A 24,582-nucleotide genomic window follows, 5' to 3' on the forward strand; every position below is an offset into this window, starting at 1 on the left:
CCTCTTTGCAACTCTGATGGAGGTAATTTACTTGTTTTGCGCTCCATACGAACAATAGCCTGAAACGGGTGAACACATTGTATCAGAATAGACTCATACGTATTTAAATCTATCAGCTCTGGAGGAATAGCAACCAACTCTAGATTATTATGAACAGCTCTAGCAGGCATTTTATTCTCATCTAATTTATTATAACAATATTTGCAAATACGCTGCTCACATCCCAAATCAAAACAATCCTCTACCAACAAATAAGTTGCAAATTCCATCCACTTATCATTATCTTCTATTTCACTTTTAAAATACAGATTGACACCCCTAGTCTGATTTTTATAGTGACTTCGCCGACAACAAATACAAGAAACATTTGGTCTTTCACCTGAAATTACCTTAAACTTTGTGATTTCATCCTCAAATTTTTCTGTAATTACAGGTTCTACATTGTCTTCAACATTTTGTTCTACTAATGTGTCAGTTTCTTCACTCTTTTGCTGAGGCCCAAAGTAACAAAACTCAATATACTCACAGACCTGCTTCACATCTGAAACTGACCCACGTAAAAGAGCACTGTTCAACTCACTTAACTTTAGTACTGGACATTTTGCATAATACAACCTTCTCACTAATTTCCGCATTTGAGTATGATGTACTGCCAGCAATCTGAAATGGTGAAAAACACTTTCACAAACTTTCCTAGAAAGACAAGCCAGAGAATGACCTTGCAAACCAGTATGTTTTCTCACTCTGCAAGGGTCTAGTCCTTGCAACAGCTTAATCTTTTGTTTGACACTTTTTTTAGTATAGACTCGTAAAAAACTACATAATTTTTCAATAGATTCCTGTCGTACACTACAAACACTACTGCAATCCTAATTGTACACAGGGTTTTTAGCACGTCTCCCTAAAACTTCATCAGCTATCACTTCTTCTGCATTTCTTTCAACCATTTTCTCTTTCTCCATTGGACAACCATCACTAACCTCATAACCTCCACCACTGGTGTCAACTGCATACAATAATTTTTCACTTAGTGAATAACTCTCTTCATTAAAAAAAGGCTCTGAACTAGAACTGTGTTTCCATTCTCCCAATTAATAACTCTTTTCCTCCAACTTTTGGCCTTCATTACATATATTGGTTTATCTAGTGATCGAATTCTGTTTAACAGTAAAATAAACAGTTTCCTTTTTACTTCAAAAGCCCTTTCCACAATGCTTTCAATATGCTTCTTCTTTTATAAAATAAAGCTCTCTTTTTATATTTCTTCACATCTTTCAGCAAATTATGCACTACTCGCTTGTAAAATATTTTTTTGCGTAATTCCTTATACTGATTTTGTCTTCTTTTACCATACTTTATCTCCTTTGACTGAACATTTGCTTTTTTACTTTTCCTCTTATTTTGATTTTTTTCTTACTTAAAAAATTCTCTGAAGTTGCAGCATTCTCTACATTCTGTTTGCTCCTACAAACATTTTTAATAAATTGCTTCGTGATCTTACCAGAATTTTTTTTCCTTTTAGCCACATTATCTTGTTCATTCAATACTTGTGGTTGATGTTTCTTCAAATAATCCTCCTGTCTCTGTTCTTTTTCTTTTTTTTTCTGGCATAATTTCTCGATTTTAACGTTGAAAAACAGTATCTGCAAAAAAGAATCACAAATAAATGTATATTAATAACTTTCAAATTTACAGTATTCCATTACTGTACAAACACATTTTATATAAAAACAGACTAAGAAACACTAGCCCTGAACCACAAGTGTGACGATGATTAAAACACTACATACATAGTGCATACTACTTTGAAGCAGTTCATGCCCTAAAGCCTACCTCACTAAAAGACTACATGCTAAGAGACTGAATGATTACAGTACTAAAAGGACACACACTGGGTGAGTAACAGGGTGTTTGCTAGAAGTATATGAATACTAACTGGGGAATTGAAGGTGCGAAAGACAACTGTGTAGCTGATTAGAGAACTGAATGCATACTGGATAGGCATTTAAAGCAGACCATGTGCTAAGGCCCGGCTCACTGCATGAGTACTTGGGTACTGACTGAATGATTAGACTACAGCAAGGAGACTGCCTAGATGAATTTATGAGTGGTAGGCTTTTCGCACAGGGAATGGATTAGTACTTGGTACTGAATGGGTCAGTAGAAGAGTGCAAAGGGAGTGACAGGATGTTTGCTGGACTATATGGATACTGACTAGGGAATTGAAAGTGTAAAGGACAGGTCTGTAGGTGGTTAGAAGACTGCATGCATAGTGCATAGGGGTTTGAAGCAGTCCATGTGCCTGGCTCAGTGCATGAATACTTAGACAGTGACTGAATCATTAGAGTACTGTAAAGACAGTGTCTTAGTGAATTTATAAGTGTTTGGGTTTTGGCACAGTGAATGGATTACTACATGGTGCTGAATGGGACACTAGGAAACTGCAAAGGGAGTGACAGGGTGTTTCCTAGAAGTGTATGGATACTGACTAGGGAATTGAAGGTGTGAAAACAACTGTGTAGGTGGTTAGAGAACTACATGCATACTGCATAGACATTTGAAGCAGTCTATTTGGTAATGAATGGTTCACAACATAAGTACTTAGAAACTGACTAAATCATCAGACTACTTCTAGGACAGTGCCTGGGTAAAAAAATTATATTTTCAGTTCTGGTGCAGTGAAGACAATACTACATGGTACTGCACTTTAGTGTCAAAGCATGACTCATTTTATCAATGCAAAAGCAAACACTGGCTTCTAATACTACTAAAACTTGACAACATGACAGGTATTATAACAGTTATCTGTCAGCAAATACACGATGTTACCAAACGCTTCTCTCACAGTGGTTCCCAAATGCACACAGACTCACAGTGTGATTCTAGACAAGCACCACTATCCCTAGGAGTTTACCAAAACTCATTCACTACACTGGAAGTGGTAAGGGAACTGCACACAATCTACATATATCACGACTACACTTTACTGTCAATACCTAACTCATTTAATGGAAGCATAAGCCATTCCTGTCTTCGAATGCTACTAAAACTTCACAACATGACATGTTTTAAAACAGTTATCTGTCAGCAAATACACGATGTTACCAAACGCTTCTCTCACAGTGGTTCCCAAATGTACACAGACTCACAGTGTGATTCTAGACAAGCACCACTATCCCTAGGAGTTTACCAAAACTCATTCACTACAGTGGAAGAGGTAAGGGAACTGCACACAATCTACATATTTCACGACTGCACTTTAGTGTCAATGCCGGACTCATTTAATCAACACATAAGCAAAGACTGGCTTCTAATGCTACTAAAAGTTGACAACATGACAGGTTTTAAAACAGTTATCTGTCAGCAAATACACAATGTTACCAAACGCTTCTCTCACAGTGGTTCCCAAATGCACACAGACTCACAGTGTGATTCTAGACAAGCACCACTATCCCTAGGAGTTTACCAAAACTCATTCACTACACTGGAAGTGGTAAGGGAACTGCACACAATCTACATATATCACGACTACACTTTACTGTCAATACCTAACTCATTTAATGGAAGCATAAGCCATTCCTGTCTTCTAATGCTACTAAAACTTCACAACATGACATGTTTTAAAACAGTTATCTGTCAGCAAATACACGATGTTACCAAACGCTTCTCTCACAGTGGTTCCCAAATGTACACAGACTCACAGTGTGATTCTAGACAAGCACCACTATCCCTAGGAGTTTACCAAAACTCATTCACTACAGTGGAAGAGGTAAGGGAACTGCACACAATCTACATATTTCACGACTGCACTTTAGTGTCAATGCCGGACTCATTTAATCCACACATAAGCAAAGACTGGCTTCTAATGCTACTAAAAGTTGACAACATGACAGGTTTTAAAACAGTTATCTGTCAGCAAATACACGATGTTACCAAACGCTTCTCTCACAGTGGTTCCCAAATGCACACAGACTCACAGTGTGATTCTAGACAAGCACCACTATCCCTAGGAGTTTACCAAAACTCATTCACTACACTGGAAGTAGTAAGGGAACTGCACACAATCTACATATTTCACGACTACACTTTACTGTCAATACCTGAATCATTTAATGAAAACATAAGCCATAACTGTCTTCTAATGCTACTAAAACTTGAGAACATGACATGTTTTAAAACAGTTATCTGTCAGCAAATACACGATGTTACCAAACGCTTCTCTCACAGTAGTTCCCAAATGTACACAGACTCACAGTGTGATTCTAGACAAGCACCACTATCCCTAGGAGTTTACCAAAACTCATTCACTGCAGTGGAAGAGGTAAGGGAACTGCACACAATCTACATATTTCACGATTGCACTTTAGTGTCAATGCATGACTCATTTAATCAACACATAAGCAAAGACTGGCTTCTAATGCTACTAAAACTTGACAACATGACAGGTTTTAAAACAGTTATCTGTCAGCAAATACACGATGTTACCAAACGCTTCTCTCACAGTGGTTCCCAAATGCACACAGACTCACAGTGTGATGCTACACAAGCACCACTATCCCTAGGAGTTTACCAAAACTCATTCACTACAGTGCAAGTGGTAAGGGAACTGCACACAATCTACATATCTCACGACTGCACTTTAGTGTCAATGCCTGACTCATTTAATCAACGCATAAGCAATGACTGGCTTCTAATGCTACTAAAACTTGACAACATGACTGGATTTAAAATAGTTATCTGTCAGCAAATAAACAATGTTACCATATGCTTCTCTCACATTGATTCCCAAATGCACACAGACTCACAGTGTGATTCTAGACAACAACCACTATCCCTACGAGTTTACCAAACCTTATTTACTACTATGGAAGTGGTAAGAGAACTGCACACAATGTGCATATTTCAAAAGTGCACTTTTGTATCATTGCCTGACTCATTTAATCAACAGATAAGCAAAGACTGGCTTCTAATGCTACTAAAACTTGACAACATGACAGGTTTTAAAAGAGTTATCTGTCAGCAAATACAAGATATTACTAAATGCCTCTCTCACAGTGGTTCCCAAATGCACACAGGCTCTCTGTGTGATTCTAGACAAACAACACTATCCCTTGCACTATACCAAAACACATTTCTTCATCTACAAGGAGTACTACATTTTACTGCAGAAACATAACTCATTTCACAAATTCATAAACAATGACTGGTTTCTAATTCTACCAAAATATAAAAACTGCATAGTTATCTGTCTACAAACACATGAAAAGAACAAATCCTTATCACAAAATGGTTTCTACATGCACACACACTGTCAATAAGATTGTAGAGAAAAAAAGTACTCCCTACACTTTAGCAGAAGAAATACATTAGTCTGATTAAAAGTCTACATACATCCCCTCACAATTAAATAACTCACCTTTCAAGATGTTTTGTAGATTAAGAAGTATATCAGTCACACACCAGATATCAGTCACACACCAGATTTTCTTATACAGAATCTCTGCACTGTGCACCTGTCAGCAGAACCAAAGAATGGCAAAGTTTCCCTCTCATTTTCCACACATATACATGTAAACATCAAATCACATTCCATCCCACATAAATTCAAAAGCAAACACGCATTTCTATTGGTTAAACATTTCAACCCTTTCCAAATGACATAAACTTCAACACTTCCCCCAATCTGCCTTCTGCCCGTTACCATAGAAAAAAGGTCATGGAACACTGTACTGAGCACACAGGTCACAAGTTCAGCACACACAATGTTGCTAATCAAAACAGCAAGTGTGCCTGACTTCTCAACATATCAGCTAATCATATATAATGTTCCTTACAATCAGTTTTTGTTAACCAATAAGAATCATGCGTTTAAAAAACAGAAATATGCACCCTACCTTTCAGTGTAGAAGGTTGTCAAACAACCAATGATTTCTTGTCTTTTTTCAAAATTGCATCATAGCCACCATTTTAGAAACATCTTACTTTCCAAACTGCCATTTCATTTACAGAGACCATCTGAGTGCATCCAGACCTCCTTACAAGATGCTTACAGTGTGGATTGTGGGACACAGCTACATGTTCTGGAGCCAAAGGTATGCAGAAAACAAAGGCATTCACAAAGACCTAGGTTTGCCAAATGTAGACATTAAATGGATTGGACAGAGAGGGTTAAAGTGGCACCAATTGTTGCCATTGGTGAAATCCTTCATGCAAATCCAACACCCTGACCTCATTATAGTGCACTGTGGTGACAATTACCTAGGCACTTTGACTGGGGTAGGTCTGGAAATGCTTATGAAGGACACCTTTGCAGAACTGATTTCACTTTTCCCTAAAACTGCCTTTGTGTATTCTAACATATGCCAAAGGCAGAAATGGAACTGGTCCGATCATTTTTGTCCACAGATTGAGAAAGCTAGGAAACATGTGAATAAATCGGTTTCTGCTTTTCTCCGAGACTACAGAATGGGGTCCATTTACAATAACAATCTGCGCTTTCATATGCAAGAGATGTATAGGAGAGATGGAGTACACTTTACTGATGAAGGAAACAGGGTCTTCCTCAACAACTTTAGACTCTGTATAGGTACTTACTTATAAGTACCAAAAACTCTCAATGAACACAACGGCTCTTTTTAGAGCCACTCAAGAACAAAACACTTAAGCTTAATCTTTATCTCCCAACAATTTCATTTTTTTTCCCTTGGATCCGCGAACCCACCGCGAGAGGATCCGTGCATCCAACGCGATAGGATGCGCGCACCATGTGCGCATTTCGCCGGTTTAAAAAAAAAAAAAGGGGGGGCCCCAGGGGGTCCTTCTGGGACCCCCTAAGCACCTCTAGAGGGTCAGAGTATTTCCACTCTGCCCCCTTTATATGTTTTACACACTTATTCCCCTTGCTTCTTCAGCCTCGCTTCTACCGAGGCAGAAAATGGCCGCCAACAGTTCCTGGTTTCGAATGTAGAGAGATACTCGACAGCCAATTAGCATTCAGCGCGCAATTGGGAGGGTGCGCGCTCGGTTCGGGGAGGGTGCGCGTACGGTGCGGGTAGGATCCGCGGATCCTCCCCGGCCATAGATATCACTAACTTTTTTACCCTAATTTTCTCAGGACCTACTGAACAGATTCACACCATTTATGCAAAAGGCATGAGTCTGCACTGAGGACTACCTCTTTGCCAAATTTGGTGTCATTCCGTTCAGCGGTTCGGGCTGTAGCTGCGACAACAGATTCTATGGGAAATTGCATGGGGAAAACGCGTTTTGGGACCCCCTTTTTTCTCGGCCCCCGCTTGATGAATCACCACGAAACTTTCAGGGTGGAAGCGGAGCGGAGCTGGCCAAAAGTTTGGAAAATTTCGCGAGGATTCGTCAACCGGTGCTAGACTTATTGGGAATAGAATGTTGCGGATTTCCTATGGAAAATAGGTCCTAACTATAACTATCTACTGGCGACCGCCAGTAGGTAATATATATATATATATATATTATCTACTGGCGGTCGCCAGTAGATAGTTATAGTTAGGACCCTGTTTCCATAGGAAATCCGCAACATTCTATTTAGAATAACTTTGGCGCCGGTCGATGAATCCTCGCGAAATTTTCAAAATAGGTGGGGCGCTACGCTCCGCTCCTACCCTAAAAGTCTCGGGGGGATTCGTCAAGCGGGGGCTGAGAAAAAAGGGGGGTCCCAAAACGCGTTTTTCCCATGCATTTTTCCATAGGACCTTTAGACACAGCTACAGCCCGAACGGCTGAACAGAGTTACTTGAAATTTGGCAGAGAGGTAGTCCTCAGGTCAAGGAAGTGCCTTTTGTAGGTCTGGTGTAAATCTGTTCAGTAGTTCCTGAGAAAATAGCATTTAAATCAATATATATATGTGGGCGGAGCCTAACCACACATCTCATCCTGAGATCTGATTGGCTGTCAGCACTTCATCCAAGAAGTGTTGGCAGCCATCTTGGGACCAATATACATGATAGCACCTCATTAAAAAGCATTGCAGTTAATAGAAGATTTTAAGACTTTAGTTACATTATAAATCATTTGTTGATGGTACCATACTCATTTTAGGAATTGTGGTATGTTCTAAGGTGATTTCACCATGTGAAAAAGCCTTCTGCTGGGATATCATGATTGAGAGAAAAATATTTTCACATGCTTTTACCACAGAGGTTTGGAAGGTGATCTATAAGCTAAACTGAGAGCTTATTTTCTGTAAATTCACATTATCTTTCTCAGTCATGTGAGAATGAAGTCTGACATTCTCAGTAAAACATGTACATCCAACAAGGGCAGAGACTGTCAGTTGATTCCTTTGTGTTCTACTGCAGCTTTCCAGAGTGTTCCAAAGAACTACTAGAGCGCTAACCGTCCTACTTATGATAAATGTATGGCACACCTGAAGCCATCTTGCTTGGATTAAAGTGGTAACTCTTAAAAGATTTAATTTAAAAAGGAACAAAATGAGGGGGTTCATTTTTCCATAAAAAGTATGATTAGTGCTGCAGAAAGAAAAATTAGGGCACATTTTGAGTGACTTCTCAAATCCTGACATGCAGACTGAAACATGCACTTTCAATACCAGCAGCAGTTTTCCCTGGTGAGCAGTAGCTTTACTACAGTGATCTAATGAGCAAAAAGAGTGCTAACATTCTGATTTTATGGCAAATGTGTGACACATTTGAATGCCTTCTTGATGGAATCAAAGTAAAAAACTGAAAGTATTTCCTACTGAGGAGACTGCAGTAAATGAGGAAATTAGGAAACTTCATAACAAATAAGTCTCCCAAGATGGCCACCAGAGACAAAAGAGCCCAAATGTAGCCCAAATATCACCCAGATGTAGCCCAAGTATAGCCCAATGACAGAATGTCCAAGAATGTTCTTAAAAACAACTAGAGCACTTACTGTCTTCATTATGACAAAAGTATGGCACACCTGAAGCCATCTTGATTGGAATAAACTGGTAACACTTAAAACATTTAATTTAAAAAGGAACACAATGAGGGGGTTCATTATGCCATAGAAATTATGATTAATGCTGAAGAAAGAAAATTAGGGCACATTTTGAGTGACTTCTCAAATCCTCTTCTATTTCATTAAAAAATTCTGACATGCAGACTGAAACATGCACTTTTAATACCAGGAGCAGACTTCCATGGTGAACAGTAGTTTTACTACAGTGATCTAATGAGCAACTAGAGTGCTAACATTCAGAATTCATGGCAAATGTGTGACATATCTGAATACCTTCATGATGGAATCAAAGTAAAAAACTGAAAGCATTTCCGACTGAGGAGGCTGCAGTACATGAGGAAATTAGGAAACTTCATAACAAATAAATCTCCCAAGATGGCCACCGGAGACAAAAGAGCCCAAATGTAGCCCAAAATCACCCAGATATAGCCCAAATATAGCCCAATGACAGAAGTGTGCAAAACACTTATTATTTTGTGTTTTTGCAGTGTTATATAGTGCAGACTTGTCAGGTATTGGAGTGCTTTACATGAGCATTGGTTACATCACACAAGAACAAATTCATTTTGGTTGTAGACATGGGGAGACTAAGTGATTTGACCAGAATCACAGAATGTCGAGCTGAAGCAGAAACTTCAACCTGGTTCCCCAGTTGCAAAGTCTGCAGTTCTGGAAGTAACACCACATCCTCTCCCCTAAGTGCAACATTTAATCAAGTTGTCAACTAGATAAAAAAACATAAAGATAACAAATAATTTAAAAGTGCTTTGTCGCTATTTGAAAACTCAGAAAATATGTCCTTATTTTAGTCTTTTAGAGCACTAACCATAATTTTGATGCCAATAAGACCCTCTCATATATGTAATTTCTAAAGGAATGCTCTAGGTATTACAGTTTTGATTACATCAAGATGATGTCAGGCGTTTCACACTTTTGTAATAAATATAGAATGTTAGCAATCTAGTTGTTCATTAGGATACTGTTGAGAGGCAGAGGCCAGGGGCACGGACTCTGAAAATTGAAGGCAGGTAGGAGGGTGCAAAGGCAACAATTTAACCACACTGAGCAGGCAGGAAGGGCCGTGGAAGCACAACAGACTATGGAGGGCAGTGGAAAGGGGGGCAGAGGCAACAAACCAACAATACAGGACTTGCAAGAGAGGCTGTTGGAGGGAAGATCTATTACGGGTCAAGGAAGCTAGGGGCGGTCCCCAGAGCCCCGGGAGCCACCACAGAACTGAGCAGGAGAGTGAGTCAGGGACAAAAGGGGCACCTTAATTTGAGCCGGGGTGCCTAGGAACGCTTGCTCCAAAAATGAAGAAAACAGACATATGAGACATGGAATTGGAGGCAGAATACGATGGCAGTTTAATGAGAAGATGCAACTTCAAAGAAACCGCAGAATAGAGACATAAAGTACAAAATACAGAATCCAGATAATCATACAGCTGTCATGATATTCTCTGTATCTCAATTAATGGACTGACAGAGAGAGAGAGAAAACACATCTATAAATGCATCATGAGAAACAAGTTACACCAAGGAAAATGTTACCTAGGGACACTCACATTTACTCTTAGAGCAAGCATTCCTGCAATTACAATACAACATCTTTTAAAAGCAAAAGTAAAGAGAACAATGGTTAAACATAACATGACATTTCATATAGGTAAAATAGAATAAGATACTTCAAGCAAAGCAGAGCAAGACATTTTAAGCAAAGGAAGACAAGAGCTCCCAGTTCTTGGGGAAAACCTGCACAGCCTGTTAACCTACATACAGACGGCGAGGTTGTCCGTCGATATCTGTGGGTGCTCCCTTTTTATATCATTTTGTGGGCTCCTTTGCACGCTACATCTACCTACGTATGCTACCCAAAAGCTTCGTCTGCAGATTTTACCAGACATTTCGTCATTTACCCACTTAATGCTGACAATGGACTGGGTGAAAAGGTCAGTCTCTCAGGCCAATCGCTTATCGTAAGTTCCATAGAGCAAGCAGAAAATAATGGGTATTGTACAGGAATTCAATATATTCATGTATAAAATCTCCTCAGTTCTCCTAACTTGACGCTCTGCGGTTGCCACTTCCTTAAAAGCGGGAAACCTGCCCAGGAAGCAAGTACCAGTCGAGGATGCAGCCTACTGTATGTCGACAGCTTCAGGGGGATGTTGAACTTTGATACCGAGCACGGAGCACTCGGGTAGGGTGGGGGCTACTAGTTTGGAGCAGAAGGCCTCGCAGACCTGCCTTCAGACTGCTATACACTAAAATTGCAGAGCTATGGTCAATTTAACAAAGAGGCCTACATATTGAACAGAAGGGCCTACACAGGGGTTTTATGCTGGCTGAGTGGTAAGGATGTCTCAGGATAATTATATAGCAACACAGGACCCGCTGGTCAATTTAATACGGCCTACAAATGCGGCTGGCAAGGCAAGGACAAGGGTCTCATACTTCAGGTGTGGACAGAACGGGCCAGGGGCCCCCTGTGATACAAAATCTACCCTCCTTCAAGGCTGTGGCAATGTAATAGACCATTGTGGGCAGAAGGAAGAGGCAATGGTAGTACAACCATACATGCCAACAGACCCGATTCAGCCAGGAAACGTCCAATGTTTTTAAGCTCAAATGGGCTTTATTTGATCTGTCTCCTGTCTACAATATCCTCTTTTTCAATGTAACTCAAAGGGGAAAATCAATACCCCAGTTTTTTTTCAAAATCTCCCTCTTACCAAGTTCAAAATGTTCGCAAGTATGGTACATTGGATCATGGAAGGAAATGGGATAGGGACATGGACTTGGATAACAGAGGACAGGAGAGACATGGAGAGGTGCACCAAACTGACCCTGCAGGGCAGGCATCAGGGTTTGCAGCAGCACAATACACCACACAGGGCATGCAGGACGGGAGTGCAGCACAACAATCCATAGAAAGCAAGAGGGAGGGGACAGGACCATGCACATGGACAACAGAGAACAGAGGGGCAAGAGGCAATGGTAGCTAGCTGACCATAATGGACAGACAGGAGAGAAGGCTGCAGCATAACAGACCATAAAGGGCAGGAGGGACGGATCAGGGGCATTACAATGGAACAGACAAGCCAGGAGGGAGGGAGTAGGGGTCTGCACATGTAAACAGAGGGCTGGGGGAAAGGGGGCAGGGCAGGAGCAGCAAGATAGCCATGGAGGTTAGGCAGGATGGGCACTAGAAGCAAGACACAACATGAAGAGCAACAGTGAGACTGTGATGGCATACACACAGACCATGGAGGGAAGGTGGGAGGGGGTCAGGGGCAGCTAACTGACCACACAGGGAAGGTGGGAGGGGCCATGGCAGCACAGAAGACCATGCATGGCAAGTGGGAGGGTTCAGTGGCAGCACAATGGCTATGATGGGCAAGAAGGAGGGTGCAGGGGCATGCACAAAGGACGATGGAGGATAGAAGGGAGGGTCAGGACCTGTGCACAGACAAGAAAGTTCAGGGGAAGGGGCCTCACAACAGACCACATGGGGCAGGCAGGAGGAGCAGTTGCAGCACAACAGACCAGGGAGGGCAGAAGGGTGTGGCAGTACAATGGACCATGTAGGACAGGAGGAAGAGGATAGAGGCATGGCATGTGGACAGGCAGGGTGGAGGTGGCAGGGAGAGGTTACAGTCATCTGACAATGCTAGGCAGGTGGGAGGGGAGTGGCAGCTCAACAGAACACTCAGAGTAGATAGGAGTGGCAGGTCCATGGGACATGGTGGGCAAAAAGGATGGAGTAGGGGCATGCACAAAGACATCGGAGGGCAGGGGGAAGGAGAATAGGGGCAGCAAGCTAAGCACAGAGTTTAAGCAGGAGGTCAATGATGGGGCATAGAATTGGGCAATGGAGGGCAGGAGGAGTGGACTGGTACATCATACTAAATTGAGGGCAGTGGCAGCACATCAGACCATGCATGGCAGGAGGGAGGAGGCTAGTCCATGGATTCACACAAAAGAGGATAGGGAGGAGGGGGATGGGGCAGCAAGCTAACTGTTCAGAGAAGGCGGGTATTAGAAACTTTATTGTTTTTAAAACATTTTGTCTGTGCAAACTACTTAAAATATGAACAAGTATGCAGCATAATCTCACTTTTATTCAGGAAGAAGAAGACGTTAGTGACTGTGACTCCGGGCTCACTTGGCAAAAACACCCCCTGACCCTCCACCCCCTATCGCAAAATGTAATGCCCGTGAAAAGGGTAGGTGAACACAGTGTTATATAGAACATAGTCCTGAGAGCACGATTGAAAATGAAAACTAGATATAGTGTATGGTATAAACTATGCACCAAAAAGTGTGATATAAGATGAACCAGGCGTGAAATATAATATGCAATACATTGTGCGCAATGACAGATTCATTGGATAGCGCGAGATAGCACAGGCACTAGCGCGTGCTATGCGATATGCGCCTTGGAGTGTAATATGCACAGGGCAGTGTTGTGTAACCTAACTAGTCTCTAAAGTTGTAATATAAAATATGTGCTGGGGAGTGTAACGTTGCATATGCACTGTGACAAAGATATGGATCCCAAATTGTAATATGTATGGCATAGCACTGTGCGTTATAACATAGGCATCGAGGAAGGCACGTTAGATGGGGCAATATAACCCGTGCGAAGACAAGTGTGGCATGACATTTTCACGGGGTGGTGTTACAGTGCACATGGGCTAGAGAGTGTCATAGCATATGCACTAGCTAGTGGAATACAATACAGAGGTGTGTGGCACTCGGCAGGCAATGGTGGGTGTAACACAGCATTGGGCTCTGTCAGGAGCGCGCTGTGACTCGCAAGTGATGTTCGTCCCCTTTCCAGAGAGTAAAATAAAAAGTATTACACATCCGGCAGTGGATGTGTGTTTTATTAACTGTGAGGGGGGTTTCTTGCATAGTTTTGGTCGAATTTTTGTCGAATCCCCTTTGAATGGCTTGGTGTGCATGTGTATTAAATGTGCCCGTCAATAGCTACCCATGTTTGTATAAATAAACGACAAGGGTGTCTACCGGCATTAGGCACGGTAGAGCATCAGACATGTCAGAGCTTCACTAGTGGTGTAAATACATTCCACGTGGATTAATTGCATGCATAGTCGCCTTTTAATGAATATCACGCAAATCGTCATGGTGATAGGTACGTACGGTTTGTCCAGCATGTCCTAGGTGTGTCTATAAAAATATATTTTTTTAAAATAATAAAAAACAGTGGCCGGCCCTGGGGATTGGGGTCAAAAAAATATAATTAGGAGACAGGCCCTGGGGGATGGGGTCATCAGGGCCAATAAATTAGAATAAGAAGGGGAACCACACAGCCCCCCTTCTTAAAAAAATAAAATAAATAAAAGACTGGCATCGTGCCGGAGGCCATGCCCCCTCCATGCAGCACTCTGCAAACGCGCCCCCAACAGGCATCTCCAGTATGCGCCAGGGAGCTGCGCTGCATACAGGTGTTCTGAGGCCAAGCCCCTTTTTACACCTCTCTGCAACGCAGCTCTGTGGCGCTTACTGGAGGTACCTAGTGGTCTAGTGTGACCCTAGGGACCCTTAGGATTCAAGGGGACTTAATCTCTCAACTTAGAACAGCCACAGGGCGTGTTTACACAGTGGTGAAGGGAGGGGACGGGGCCTGAGGTGACGTGTGCAAACACGCACCATGGCACGTTTTAAATTGGGGATATAATTTCCCTTCAATACTGAGGGCCCCTGGGGGCTAACTAGCCCACCAAGTGCTTCCAGTAAGCGCTACTGAGCTGCATTGCAGAGAGGTGGTCCAGGCCGTGCCACTTTTTACACCTCTCTGCAACGCAGCTCTGTGGCACTTACTGGAGGTACCTAGTGGGCTAGTTGGACCCTAGGGACCCTCAGGACTCAAATGAATTTAATCTCCCAACTAAAAACGGACACAGGGTGTGTTTACACAATGGTGAAAGGAGGGGACGGGGCCTGAGTTAACGTGTGCAAAAACGCCCTGTGGCCTGTTTTAAGAGGTAGTTTTAATCCCCATGCCCTATTATATACTAGGGGCTTATAGAGGAGGTAAGGCTAATCACAGGGGGACCCCAACGCATAATGTTCCCTAGTGTATGTAGGTGTTTTCACTGTATTCTAAGTGTCTTTTAACATAGCACTGGCTCTAGGACTGGTTAGTCAGACTCAGTTACCACCAGTATCCGTCTGAAAAAGTTGAGGGTACAGGATGATTTTGCAACAAGGCTTCTTTCTGCTCTTCTTTTTGTTCTTTCTGCACGTTATCCTTCTTCCTGCACTTATCTTCGTATTTGAGGACTTCTGTTGCTTCTTTCTGCACTTCTTTTGTTTCTTTCTGTGCATTTTTTCTTCTTTCTTCACATGTCCTATCTCTGTAGGCATAGTTAGAAATTAGCATTTAAAAAACCTTTGAAATTAACAGAAAAAACCATAGGTTTCAGGCACGTTATAGTTAGGAATTAGCATTTAAAAAACCTCAGAAATTCACTGAAAAAACCATAGGTTTCAGGGGTGTTATAGTTAGCTGGACTTTTCACTTGTACAAAACCATTGAAATTCCCCCGTTATAGTTAGTTCAGCTAACTATAACTCGCGCGCCCGCAATGCACTGCTGATGACGTCACATATTACATCACTCATGACATGGTCAGTGACATCACTCATGACATCACTGATGACATCTCAAATGACATCACTGATGACATCACTGATGACATCATCCTTGTGATAGAGTGGCAGACCTCCTCTCACCCTAATATAACCTTTGATACAAACACTTAAAAAAAGAGAAATTTTAATTTTAAAAACAATGGACATACCAATACCGGTTACAACAACCTATACAGTAATTCTAAGATCCACATACACATCCACTCATTCACCAACAGCCCTATACAGTCACTCATACATGTACTCACTCATCATATGTACTCATACACCTTATATATGTATATCTCAAAGTCGATGGAAGAATAAATGGGTATATAAGTGTCTAAATGGATGATTTTTTTTTGAAAAATTGATTGTGTAACTGACTGATTAAGTGTATCATAGTGAATACATGGCTTAGTGAGTAATGTTTAAATATTTAAATATCTGTATCAGTCTCTCTCTTTGTGTATAAGTGGCTGCATGGGTTGGTGAGTAGCTACATGAGTGTCTATATAGGTTATTTGTTAGTTTTTTGAGTATCAGTGTCTGATGTCTGTATGGTTTGGTGGGGGGTATTACGTAGTGCATAGGTGCATGAATGAATGACTCAGTCTTTGTATGTGTTGAAGACAGCATGTGTGCAGGACTCTATGGGTGCATGAGTGTGTGCATGGGTGTGTTAGTGAGTGAATGACTGTCTCAATAGTGTCTCTATGAGTAACTACATATGTTTTAAACTAGTATATGTGACTATTGGTGTATATATGTGAGTATATGTGAGAGTGAGAGATTGAAAGAGTTCCTGTATGAATAAGTATGTGTTTCTATAAGTGATTGTTTAAAAGACTAAGTATGTGTAAGTTTCCGTAGAAGTAAGTATGGTGGTGTGTGTATAACTGTATATGCAAGTAAATGTATGTTTGATTCTTTATTAGCATGAGTGACTATGTGTGTGAGTAACTCTATGGATGAGTGGCATTGTGTAACAGGATGTATAGGTGTATGAGTGCATATGATGAGTGAGTACATGTATGAGTGACTGTATAGGACTGTTGGTGAATGAGTGGATGTGTATGTGTATCTTAGAATTACTGAAGAGGTTGTTGTAACTGGTATTGGTATGTCCATTGTTTTGAAAATTTTAGTCTCTATTTTTGAATGTGTGTATCAAAGGTTATATTAGGGTGAGAGGAGGTCTGCCACTCTATACCCAAGGATGATGTCATCAGTGATGTCATCAGTGATGTCATTTGAGATGTCATCAGTGATGTCATGAGTGATGTCACTGACCATGTCATGAGTGATGTAATATGTGACGTCATCAGCAGTGCATTGCGGGCGCGCGAGTTATAGTTAGCTGAACTAACTATAACGGGGGAATTTCAATGGTTTTGTACAAGTGAAAAGTCCAGCTAACTATAACACCCCTGAAACCTATGGTTTTTTCAGTGAATATATATATATATATATATATATATATATATATATATATATATATATATATATTACCTACTGGCGGTCGCCAGTAGGTAGTTATAGTTAGGACCGTGTTTCCATAGGAAATCCGCAACATTCTATTTGGAATAACTTAGGCGCCGGTTAACGAATCCTCGCGAAATTCTCAAAATAGGTGGGGCGCTCCGCTCCTTCCCTGAAAGTCTCGGGGGGGATTCGTCAAGCGGGGGCTGAGAAAAAGGGGGGGGCCCAAAACGCGTTTTCCCCATGCATTTTTCCATAGGACCTTTAGTCCGAGCTACAGCCCCAACGGCTGAACAGAATTACTTGTAATTCGGCAGAGAGGTAGTCCGCAGGTCAAGGATGTGCCTTTTGTAGGTCTGGTGTAAATCTGTTCAGTAGTTCCTGAGAAAATAGCATTTAAAGCAATATATATATCTGTAAGCGCGCTCCGTGCGCTTACGGTAAGCTTACCGTACGCGTACGGTGCCGTGCGCGAGCTCAAATCTGATTGGTTGTCACATGACTGTAAACATTCGAATCGGACGAAATCAGGAAGTGTCGGCCGCCATTTTGTGTGTTTCACACAGAAAAAAAAAGGGAGATAACGTGAAAAGGGGGCAAGGAAGAGAGTTACAGACCCCCTAACATTTGAAAGGGGGTCAAAGAAGGACAAAAAAGTACGAAAAATACATTTATTAATTTTTTTTAAAAAATCGCGGAGTGCGCTTACGGTAAGCTTACCGTACGCGTACGGCAGAAAAAAAAATTAAAAAAGAAATAAAATTCAGATTTAAGTGTTTAGATATTAGGGGGCTCTAAAAAGAGCCGTTGTGTTTAAGAAGTGATTTTTTAGTGAAAGAGCCGTTGTGTTTATGAAGTGATTTTTTAGTGGTACCTACAAGTAAGTACCGATGCAGAGTCTAAGGTTCAAGAGGAAGACTCTGTTCCCTTCATCAGTGAAGTGTACACCATCTCCTCTATAAATGTCTTGCATGTTGTAACGCAAGTTGTTGTGGTAAATGGAACCCATACCATAGTCTCGGAGGAAAGCAGAAACAGATTTGTTGACGTGCTTTCTTGCTTTGTCAATCTGTGGACAAAATTGATTCGACCAGTTCCATTTTTGCCTTTGGCATATGTTAGAATACGCAAAGGCAGTTTTAGGGAAAAGTGAAAACAGTTGCGCAAAGGTCTCCTTCATAAGCATTTCCAGACCTACCCCAGTCAAAGTGCCTAGGTCATTGCCACCACAGTGCACTATTATGAGGTCAGGGTGTTGGATTTGCATGAAGGATTTCACCAATGGCATCAATTGGTGCCACTTTAACCCTCTCTGACCAATCCATTTAATGTCTACATTTGGCAAAGCAAGGTCTCTCACCATACCTGTTTTCTCTGCATAGTTTTCACTCCAGAAGACATAGCTGTGCCCTACAATCCACACTGTGAACATCTTCAAAGGAGATCTGGATGCACTCAGGAGGTGTATTTCAGTAGAATGGGAAAATGAAATGAAAGACAGTTTGGAAATGGAGGCATACATATTTTTTTTAAATAAAAAGAACTCATTGGCTGTTTCACACCATTCTACACTAAAAACTAGGCTGTATGTGTAAATTTATAGAAGCATGTTTTGTATTGGTACAGAAAAATGTGTTACCAAAGAACATTACTATGGATTTGCTGTTAGGTTTGAAAAGTCAAGCACTCTTGCTCTTTGGAAATGAAACATTGTGTGGTGAACTTCTGACCTGACTCCACACAGCAGTGTTCCATGAGCTGTTGCTATGGTAGCAGGCAGAAGTCAAGTTGGGGGAAGGGTACTTTTGGAAAAGGGTTGGTTTTCAACCAATAGAAATGTGTGATTTCATTTGAAAAAAAGGGGGAAGCACTGAGATTTGTAATTAACATGTATATGTGTGGAAAAAGAGAGGGAAACATTGCCATTATCTGGTTCTGCTGAGAGGAGAGAGGTGTACAGAACAGAGATCCTGGCTCTGAAAATCTGCTGTTTGAGTGCCACATTTCTTTCACAACTAACTAATTATAAAGGTGAGTTATGAGTTTGAGAGGGGATGTATGTGGTAAATTTAGAAATGAATAATAGAATTGGGATTCCTTTTGTTGAAGTTGTGTTTTTCATTTTGTGTTTTGGGAGAAATTTAAATGTAAGGAACATGTAAAATATTATGGACTATGTTTTCACCATAAATTAAGGTGTACTGGTATGAATGAGGAATACTGTTTTCTGCATAGAATCAGAAGATGACTCTGTGTGCAAAGAGGAATTGTTGACAGAGATTTATTGCGTATTACTCTGGTAATTTTAGATTTGCATTAGTAGGAAAGGGGCAGCTATTTTTCAGCAGAAGCAGACTCTTAGCACACACCCAGCTGTTTATCCTGTAGAATCATGCATAGTATTCACAACCGAGTGGTGTTTGAGGTTGCAGTGAGTAATGCAAATACATTCAACATCACTAAGGCTGGTTGCCTTTGCTGGAGTGTAGTCAGTCACCCAGGTTACACATGTTCATGGTCTCAAAAAGATGTTTGGACATGAGCTCTCTTCTGATTCTGAAAAGTGGATTGAAAATGTGTCAGACTGTAAAAGTACTTATCACTTGCCAAAAAAAAGAGTAGTAAGTGTGCTTTGAAATTGGCAAAGAAATTTCGTTTTCTGCCTAATATCAAACCATGACTCTGTGTGCAAAGAGGAATTGTTGACAGAGATTTATTGCGTATTACTCTGGTAATTTTAGATTTGCATTAGTAGGAAAGGGGCAGCTATTTTTCAGCAGAAGCAGACTCTTAGCACACACCCAGCTGTTTATCCTGTAGAATCATGCATAGTATTCACAACCGAGTGGTGTTTGAGGTTGCAGTGAGTAATGCAAATACATTCTACATCACTAAGGCTGGTTGCCTTTGCTGGAGTGTAGTCAGTCACCCAGGTTACACATGTTCCTGGTCTCAAAAAGATGTTTGGACATGTGCTCTCTTCTGATTCTGAAAAGTGGATTGAAAATGTGTCAGACTATAAAAGTACTTATCACTTGCCAAAAAAAGAGTAGTAAGTGTGCTTTCAAATTGGCAAAGAAATTTCGTTTTCTGCCTAATATCAAACCATGACTCTGTGTGCAAAGAGGAATTGTTGACAGAGATTTATTGCGTATTACTCTGGTAATTTTAGATTTGCATTAGTAGGAAAGGGGCAGATATTTTTCAGCAGAAGCAGACTCTTAGCACACACCCAGCTGTTTATCCTGTAAAATCATGCATAGTATTCACAACCGAGTGGTGTTTGAGGTTGCAGTGAGTAATGCAAATACATTCAACATCACTAAGGCTGGTTGCCTTTGCTGGAGTGTAGTCAGTCACCCAGGTTACACATGTTCATGGTCTCAAAAAGATGTTTGGACATGTGCTCTCTTCTGATTCTGAAAAGTGGATTGAAAATGTGTCAGACTGTAAAAGTACTTATCACTTGCCAAAAAAAGAGTAGTAAGTGTGCTTTCAAATTGGCAAAGAAATTTCTTTTTCTGCATAAAATCACACCATGAGTCTGTGTGCACACAGGAATTGTTTTTAGATATTTAATTCGTGATGGTTTTATTGTGATTTTCACTTGTAGGAAAGGGGTACATAGTATTTTAAGATTTGAAAAGATCATAAAAAATATGGTAATATATTTAAATAAAATAAAGGAATTTTTTTTTAGTTTCTTTCAGGTATTGCTGAAGAGCAGTGAACAAAATTAAAGATGCCTACAAAATCCAGAGTAAGGAAAAACCAGAAAAAAAATCTATATTTGAAGACAACTGGAGGACCCAAGTTAGTTGGAGATGCTCATGTTGGGAAAAAGAGAAAGTCTTCTGGTAAGCAGACAAAAGATTTTTTTAAAAATATCTTCAAAAAAAGGAAAAATGTACAAAATGTCTGTACTGGAAATACTGTTTTAAATAGAAAACTACAGGAAAAAATTGAGCATTTAGTTAATGCAAATATACCTTCAGAAACAATAAAGATTAACTTAAAAAGAAAAACAGCGTTTAAAGAGATTCGTAGAAAAATGTTTCAGAGAAGAGTTATGTCCAATTTGATAAAGGATGTGAAGAAATATAAGAAAAAAGCAAAATTTTATAAGAGAAAAAAAGAAATTGAAGCCATTGTAGCAAAGGCTTTAGAATTTAAAAGGAAACTATTCATTTTAATGTTGAACAGGATGCGTACATTAGATAAAATGGTCAATGTACTGAAATCACAAAGCAAAACGAAAAGACTAGTGAAAAGAACAAACTTTTGTAAAGTGTTTTTAGGAGAATGGATGCATAGTTCAAGTAGTGAACCTTTTTTTAATGAAGAGAGTTATCTTCAAAGTAATAGTTTGCTGCATGCAGTTGACACCAGAGGTCGTGCTTATGAAGTGAAAAATGGTTGTATAATGGAGAAGGAGAAAATGGTTCCAAGAGATGAGGAACAAGTGATGGCGGATGAGGTTATGGGGAGACGTCCTAAAGCCCCAGTGTATACTTGGAATTGTAGTAGTATTTGCACTGTGCGTCAGGAATCTATTGATAAATTTCGTGAGTTTCTAAGAGAATATAGTAAAGAAAGTGTAAAACAGAAGATTAAGGTACTTCAAAGTCTAGATCCATGCAGAGTGAGAGAGAATACTGGTTTGCAAGGACACTCTCTGGCTTGTCTATCTAGAAAAGTGTGTCAAAGTGTTTTTCACCATTTTAGGATGCTGGCAGTTCATCATACTGAAATGAGAAAGTTTGTGAGACGATTGTATTTTGCTAAAAGTCCAGCAATAAAGTTAGATGAATTGAATAGGGCTCTGTTCCGTGGATCGGTATCAGATGTAGAGAAGGTTACTGATGAAATTCAGTTTAGTTACTTTGGTCCAGAACAAGAGAGTGCAGGTAATGACACAGTTATCGAGGAAGATGTGGAAGAGAATGTAGAACCCTCTGTAAGTAAGAAATTTGATAATCAAATGACAAAATTTGCAATCATCTCTAATGAAAGACCAAATATTACTTGTATTTGTTGCCGCAGAACTCATTATAAAAATCAAACCAGGAATGTTGATCTCTACAGAAAAAGTGAAGAAGAAGATAATTATAAGTGGAAGAATTTTGCAACATATATATTTCTGGAAAATTGTTTTGATTTGGGTGAAGATCAGCGTATTTGTAAATACTGTTATAACAAGATAGAAGAAAATAAAATGCCAGCAAGAGCTGTACATAATAATTTAGAATTGCATGATATTCCTGCTGAACTTTCTGATTTAAATACTTATGAGTCTATACTCATTCAATGTGTTCATCCGTTCCAGACTATAGTACGTATGGAGCCAAAAACTGGTAAATTACCTCCTTCAGATTTACTGAGAGGTTTAAAAGGAAGAGTGGTGTATTTGCCATTGGATTTGAAAAAAAATATGGAAACTATTGATACAGATACTTTGGAAACTGAACCATTAGTTATTCTGGTTAATGGTGTACCTACAAAGAGTAAGAACATTTGGCAGGAGCTGGTAGATGTACGAAAAGTACAAAGAGCAAATTTGTATTTGAAAACAAATAATAAATGGTATGAATCAATTTATATAGAAGAAGAAGAAGAAGATTTACAAGAAGACACAGAAACACCAACTGGTCAAATTGAAAAAGTGGACAAGTCAAAGGAAGAAGAAATTTATGAACATTTTAGCATACATCCTCTTCATTCAAAAGAAGTTATGGGAGACACTATTGATCTGTTTCAGATGAAGAAAGCAAAAGGAACTCCCGTGAGTGTATGGGAGGAGAGCTTGGAAGCTCGATGTTTTCCCCAGCTGTTTCCTACAGGAAAAGGAGGACGATACGATGAACGTCCAGAACAGATTCCAGCTTCTGAGTATCGGACTACAAGACTATATGCAGAAGATCCAAGATTTCGTCAAAGTATTCCTTATTTGTTCCATCTTTTATTTGAAAGCGACTTGTCTGCATTATCTTATGCAGTAAATCACATTTTAAAAAGTGGAGTACATTTACAAAATGTGACTAAGGATTTTATGGAGAAAGTGCAGCACCGAGATGATCATTTGGAAACACAACTGATCAATCTGATGGCTTGTCAGCGTGGGACAAATGAATATTGGTACCGACGCCATGGTGAATTAAAATGCATGTTACGGAATTTAGGAACTCCAACATGGTTCCTTACCCTAAGCTGTGCTGAGTATGCTTGGGATGATTTACTGGATTTTCTACGAGAGGCAAATTCAAACATTAAAAACATCCAATACAAGACAGCAGGAGAACTGTGCTCATTGGATCCGGTTAATGTTTGCAGATATTTCAATCATAGATATGAGGCTATGATGTGCTTCATCTGCAATAAAAAAAATCCACCTCTTGGAGAAGTTGTGGATTTCTTTTGGAGAAAAGAGTACCAAGCAAGAGGTGCTCCTCATATTCATATGCTGTTGTGGATCAAGGATGCCCTAAAATTTGGAACAGAATCTGATGATGCTGTTTTAAATTTCATCGAAGAATATGCAACATGTGCTATACCAAAAAGCACAGAAGAGAAAAAGCTAAAGGAGCAAGTTTTACGTTTCCAAAGTCATCGGTGTGGAAAATACTGTCGACGGAAGTACAAGAGCAAAGATAAATTCTACACTAAATGTCGATTTGGATTTCCTAGACCAGTTCTTTCAAAAGGAAGAGTAAACAGTTTTATGTCAGCTGTGAGACATACTATTACAAGAAAATCACCTAAGAATACCTACAACCTAAAAAGAAAAGAAGAGTCAAAATATATAAATGACTACAACCCAGTCATTTTATCCATGTGGAATGCTAACATGGATATACAGTATGTAGCTGACAATTCCATTGCTGTTGCTCGATATGTAACGTCTTACATTACTAAATCAGAAAAGACTGAATTGAAAGAAATGTGGGAAGAGATTTCTCACGAGAAGACTGTCAGTAAGAAGCTATACAGTTTCAGTTTAGAGATGTTATCGCATCGAGAAATTGGATCCTACGAATGTTCAGATAGGTTATCTTCTGCAAGTCTCTACTCGAAATCAAGAAGAATAATTTGGGCAAGTTTAGGCTTTGCAGCAATGAGAAATCGGGTACTGAAATCTGTTGGAGAAATTGAATATTTAGCACAGTTCGAACCTGAAAGTACAGACATTTTAAAAACAAACATGTTGGACACATATTACCCAAAAAGAAGTCATCACCTTGAAAACATGTGTCTCTATGAAGTGCTGCAATACTTCATTTTTAAACGGAATGCCACAGAAGACATCAACAATGGAAAATATAAAGTCAGTGGTGAGGAAGTATGTTTGGTGAAGCAAACAAAAGGAAGTTTGATAAATCACCGGAAGCTGAGTTGCGACACTACTGACAAAAAGGAATTTTACTACTTGGCACTTTTACAGCTGTTCAAACCATGGCGT

At 40.1% G+C, this 24,582-nt stretch overlaps 1 protein-coding gene across 1 annotated transcript in view; it reads right to left on the bottom strand.

The window, feature by feature from the left end:
- The window catches only part of LOC146871941 (STE20-related kinase adapter protein alpha-like), a 366,775-nt gene that overhangs the window by 178,378 nt on the left and 163,815 nt on the right, over window positions 1-24,582 (bottom strand). The window lies entirely within an intron of this gene.

The sequence above is a fragment of the Triturus cristatus genome, chromosome 1_1 (genome assembly GCF_964204655.1).
Source record: "Triturus cristatus chromosome 1_1, aTriCri1.1, whole genome shotgun sequence".
NCBI lineage: Eukaryota > Metazoa > Chordata > Amphibia > Caudata > Salamandridae > Triturus > Triturus cristatus.